The following is a 6,000-nucleotide window of genomic DNA, read 5'->3' as shown; positions in this document are numbered from 1 at the left end:
GGTTCACTGGGGAAAGGGAACATAGGTCATGGCTAAATCAATCTTTTTTAAATTAAAAAGCCCTCAGAATTTTCCACCAAAGCCTTGTATCTGATTGCTAAATATTAAACGAGTGCCTTATTGGCCAGTTTTACTCATCCCTACAGATGTATTTCCAAGTCATGAATCCTATATATACATACAAGATAGTAGATGAGGTAAGTGGTGGTATCCATAGCTGTTAGGGTAAGTCTGTGCATCCCTAAGTGAATCACCCATTGTTCCTTTGTATTTCTGCAGGTAGAGTCATGGCAAAGATTTCAGGAAACTGCAGGCAGGCCTCAGGGTGTGCCTCTAGCGCTGTTACCCAGAGCTTCCGACTCAGAAGCGCCCCACACCTGAGTTTTAATGCTCACCATTCACCATCTGGAAATTGTTGGTACTTTTATCTTTGATTTCGTTTCTAGAAGTGACGTCAATCGGACAATGGAGCACGAGTCCAGGGACTGCAACCTTTGCTTTCCCGCAGTCCTGTCTTCTAGACTTCCTGCCCCCCTGACAGATCTTGACTGTCTCTTCACCACTGTCACCTTCTGTTCTTGGCAGGGACCTGGACACAGGCGTGGGGAGGGTGCAAGTCGGGTGTATGCTCATGGCATCTCATGGTAGGGTGAGGGGCAGGAGTCTCGGCTCTGGGCTCACAGTGCCACAGAGGGCGGTCTCCGATCTGGGTACCAAGTGCAGCCAGCATGGAGGCTGCATTCTCCCAGGGAAGCACTTGTTGACCATGGGTTAGGGCAGCAGGCCTATGGGAAGGGGGTAGTTGATTCCCTCACTCCTGGCCAGGGCCCTACATTTTCATTTTTGCAATGGACCCTGTTGGCAAGGGGTCAGCTTCAAAGACTGTGGAAGTGGGGAGAACTTCTTGATACTTAGAGTTTTTAACATGGCATCTAGCTTGATATAAGGGCTCCCCTGGTGGCTCAGTGGTAAAGAATCCAGCTGCCAAGCAGGAGACTGGGGTTTGATCTCTGGATTGGGAAGATCCCCTGGAGAAGGAAGTAGCAACCCACTCTGGTATTCTTTACTGGGAAATCCCACGGACAGAGGAGCCTGGCGGGCTACAGTCCATGGGGTCACAAAGAGTCAGACAAGACTTAGTGACTAAACAACAACAACAAGCTTGATATAAAACCTGTTCATAAATACATTAGAAGAAGAAGAAAAAAAAGTTCCTGCTCTCAAGGGATTTACAATCTAGTTGGAAATAGATGAAATTGACAAAGATGAAATAATAAGACTTCATCAAGGATGCAGAATTGGAGGACCACTGTCCTGAAAGTATGATTTAGGTATAGAGGAGAGGGAGGAAGTGCTCCAAATTATAGGGAGCCAGTGCGGCCTCAGAACTTAAGCTGATTCGATGACTGTTGTATATTTTTGGTTCAAGGCCATTCACTCACAGCATTCCAAGGGCAGGACTGTCCTGGTAAGAAGGGAAGATGTGGGAGCAGGCATGGCTGATGTGGATCACTGAGTGAGAGGCCTGACAGAACAGAAGGATTGCGGTTAAGGTGGGAGGTTCACTGCATGGAACTGAATTGTATCAGGTAAAGGAGAGAAAATGGGTTAAGAGCCTCCCAGCTGTGTACACTGAGGTGCATATAGCAGGCTGCTACTACTGAACACAGTAAGCCACTCCAAGTTCTTCCTAGACCAGCTAAGAGAGAATAAAGGGAAACGACCTTGTGCTTAAGATGAAAAGAACTCGAATTTCACAGGGAGCTCAACGATGAGGGGAAAAAGCAAATATTCTCTGGTGAAGGTTGACTTAATTAGCTATTTTAATAATTCATGAGTCTTTAAAATGTTTGCCAGAAGATTCAGAGCTCAGATTCTGCTTCTGGTGTTTGGCTCTGGGTTTTCTCCATCACAGATTGTGCTGCCTCATGAATCAACAGGAGCCTGGGAATGTGAGGCCTGGTTGGCCAGACCCTGCACAGTCCTTAGCGCTTTGGGGCTTAAAGCCTCTTTGCGAATCTGATGAAAGGTCTGCACCCCTGCCCTAGGAAAATGTTTGTATATACAAATTTGGGGCTTTACAGATTCCCCTGAGGTCTACCTGGAACTCCAGGTTAAGAATCCTTGATTTAGAAGATCTCTAGGGACTCGAACATTCTCTTTTAACTTACCCACAAGCTGCTGTGTCAGTGTGTTACCTGGAAATGCTGTGACTCCTGGGCTTGCAGGCAAGTAGCCTCCTGTGGCTGTTTTTTGCAAAGTGAGAGATGGGAACTGCAGTTATCTGTTCATCAGGCTGAAGTAACAGCACTAATGCAGAAAAGAACTGAACGAATCAAAAGCTGTGAGTCAGCTCCCTCCCCGCCACCTGCTAGCAGGAAGCCTGCTCCGGCTGAGGGGGTGAGCTCCAGAGTCACCGCCTGGAGCTCCCAAATCCCAGCTCACGCATTTTCTGGCTGTGACTTGGGGGAACCACTTAACCTTTCTTAGCCTCAGTTTCCTCATTTGTAAAATGGGGCCAATCAGATTCACCCTGCTTCCTCATGTTCTGAATAAACCACCCTCCATAAACCTCATCATGTACAGGGCCTGGGCCACCAGCGCTCAGGAAAGGGAGCTCGTACCCCTCATTCCACCCACAATGAAGAACGGTGCTGTGAATTTGGGAACACCTTCTTGATTTAATGCTGGGGGAGGGGACAGACTGAGCAGTGGCCAGGAGCTCTCTCTCTGAACCCTTGCCTATAGGGTGCCTCTCCCCTCCTCCACCCTCCAGAGGACTCCCCTCAGGGAACGTAGAAGGGGTGCAGCTCAGGAGCCAGTGGTCTGAAGTCGCTCCTCCCCTCATCCTCTCCGCCTCTGCTCAGGTGCGTGGAGGCTGCAGGAAACGATGGAGGGAGATACTGGGCTTTTTCTGGCTGCCGGCCTGACTGCTGCAGAAGAGAGAGAGAGAGAGAAGAGGGGGAGAGAGCGATGGCTTCTTTCTCCTCTGTTCTGAGCAGGCAGCTGCGTGTGATTCAGGAGGCCACAGTGACGCTGGGGCTGATCTTGAGGGACCTGCAGAGCTGGGCAGGCCGTAGCTGCTGCTCCCTAGGACCTTGCAACTTTGATGTGGAAATAAGACAAGCCCCAGGAAGGGGGATGACAAAGGGCTGCATTGCTGGATGCAGAACGTCCTGTCCAATAGAGTCCGGGAAGGGTGGGGACGGTGAGGGCAAGATGCTGGAAAACAGGTTTCTGCGGTGCCAGGCGGTCGACGGACACTGACTCTAGCTCTCACAGTCCCCCTCCAACATAGACCCTGTTACCCTTCACGGTGCAGCGAGGAAACGAGAAAGCTCAGTGTCGGTGACTCAATCAAGGCCATCGCTGTTCCATGAAGCCAGAGCATTCAAACCACGTTTTCCTGCCTCTGAAACGCTTTGCCCCGATTCCTTCGCCCTGTTAGCTAGGTGAGGCGGGAGGCGTCCGTAGCCCTAACCCGAGGCCGGCCAGGCCCTTGCCAGCTGCCTAGAGCGCTGCGCACGCCCGGAGTCCGGGTCGGTAAATATTTGCCCTGGGATCGGCAAGGGGAGAATGCCCCTTTCTTGGCTCTGGGCAGCCCTGGGCAGTTCACGTGCGCTGTTTACCTTTCCTTCCACATTCCTCCGCGAGGAATCCGCCTGCCTCCCTTCCCTCCGCCGCAGACCAGGCGGAGTGGACTGGAGGGCGGTGCCTGGGTCCCAGAGAGCAGGTCTCAGACCTGCCTGGGACCGCCCCATGTCTCTTTTGTCTTATTTCAAATCGCAACCTCTACCTGAAAATCCTAGTTAAGAAAAAAATACCTCACCGCATTTAACAAGGCCGACTTAGGAGGAATAAATGTTTTGAGGCCTTTGCAGCCCCAGCGCGGAGGAAGACTGCGTGTGTTTGAGCTCCTAGGAAGGAGGGCAAGTTGCATTTACCAGGGGAAGCCTGCATCCCACAGACTGACAGTGGATCAGTGAGAAGCAGATGTATAGCCGGCAGCCTCAGGCACGCTCCAGCCGGGCTTGGGCTTCTGCTGAACAGGAACACTGTCGTCATTCTAGGGAAATTTCTGAGCCGTCTCCTGATCTGATTTGTAGCTGGTGATGGGAGTGCGTTACCCAATGCTGGGTGCCAAGCAGAAAGCAAAATGAGACCCTCTCCATTCATTTTCAACCATTGATTTGATGACGATGATGGACTATGATTTTTAAATGGAAAGGGCTTTGTCATCACGATTTTTCAATAAAATTCTAGCACAGCTCTTTATTTCCTGACTAAGGCCCTAGGGATCTTTTCTACCATGCTGGGTGTGACATATTTCCCAGGGTCAGCTTTTTATTTCATTGCCATTTTAAGGGTATCAGAGCATGTGGCTAGAATTTACATATAAATAATAGATTTCTGGATGGTAAAACTTGTATTATTACTTACACTTAGTAATGTTCTTCTGGATGGTTAAAAAAAAACCCAGCATAATATTGATTTTTCTTACTGTCACTTGACAATATGAATTGACTTTGTGTAAGGACCAGGAGCTCACTGGATTGAATTTAGGAAATTGGTAAGACAAATTTGACTTCAGTGGATTTGAATGATTACAATGTAATAAACATATAAAGGCTAGGGAGCTAATTTATCACTGCTTTCAGTTTTATTTATTCGAGATTGCTTCATCGTTGGTATAAATAGGCTTTATTAAAGATTATGGATTCAATTTTCAAATGACCTATAAATGGCATTCTATCGAGAGATTACTTGATTTGTTGGTTTCCTGAATAAAACATGTTTTTGCCCAGTGGGTTATATAGCCCATATATTAATATTAGAAGGTTATTCTCTTGAGCTTGGCATCTCTGATGTGCACCGTTTGATTTGTTCTCTGATCTATTTGTCTTCACTCTCTTTAATACACTGAGATGGAATGCATTACCTCTTAGGACCTGCACTTCAATGAATCATAAGAAAATGTCTGTCTGTATGGCAGTTCATCAGCTGAATGATAATTCTGGTTCCCTTTAAAAATGTTAAAGTGCCTGCACTTCAAAATAGACTGCAGTGAAAGGCATGAAAACTGCTGTGGGTCACTGATGGGGAACCATAATTGACCTCAGCTTTGGTTGCATGGTAACAGACTCCCTGGGTATTAGATCACTGCATACCACAGAATTACCAACACACTGCCCACAAAGTCAGGGGAAATTTCTGCATATGCAGTTCAGAAAGCTCCATAGAGCAGACCCTTGTAGAGAAGAGGCAGCCTGTCAGGAGAGCTGGAGCTTCTAGGAAGATGGCAAAAGGGCCCTCTAGAAGCCCACCATGTTGTAAAAACCGGTTCAATTTCAGTCCTTTCACAAAAGGGTTGTAACATTCACAGCCCTACTGACTAATGAAAACACTGATGGGAAAATTAATTAGTGTATATATATGAAGCATCTCTGAATGCTGAGACTGGGGAGGACCTTGGGAGGCCATTTATTTTCATTTTCTGGAGGCCAGTTGGCATATTTTAATGTTTTAAAGCTATTGTCTAAAGGGCTGAGAAAGCGAAATGCCTAAAGAAGGAAGATTCTACTTCTGTCCAGGAAACTCCATTTGTTGCTGTCATTGTTATTTTACTACATCATAAAACTCCAGATTGAAGGATACAAAGTTCCAGTGGAAAGGAAGTCATCACCCAACGTCAGTTTTGGAAGAAATGATTCCACTTGTTGATGACAGTAACATGATCATTTCATGATTCAACAACTTTAAAGTGGTCTCCAGTGAGGAGACTTGGGTGTCTCAGATCAGACCAAACTGGTTTTAAATGTATTGACTTTAAGATTTTAATTTGACTGAATAACTCCAAAGTCTAACAAAGGAATACAAATAGTTAAACTATTCACTCATAAAGGTGTTGAGATCTAGGAGTGAGTCAGTGTACACTAGCGCAATGAAAACAAATCAAATTCCCATCTTAAGGGAGCCTGCCCCTAAATGGAGAGGTTGGTT

The sequence above is a fragment of the Bubalus kerabau genome, chromosome 11, assembly GCF_029407905.1.
Source record: "Bubalus kerabau isolate K-KA32 ecotype Philippines breed swamp buffalo chromosome 11, PCC_UOA_SB_1v2, whole genome shotgun sequence".
In the NCBI taxonomy this organism is placed as follows: domain Eukaryota; kingdom Metazoa; phylum Chordata; class Mammalia; order Artiodactyla; family Bovidae; genus Bubalus; species Bubalus kerabau.
Note: the sequence above shows the minus strand (reverse complement) of the source record.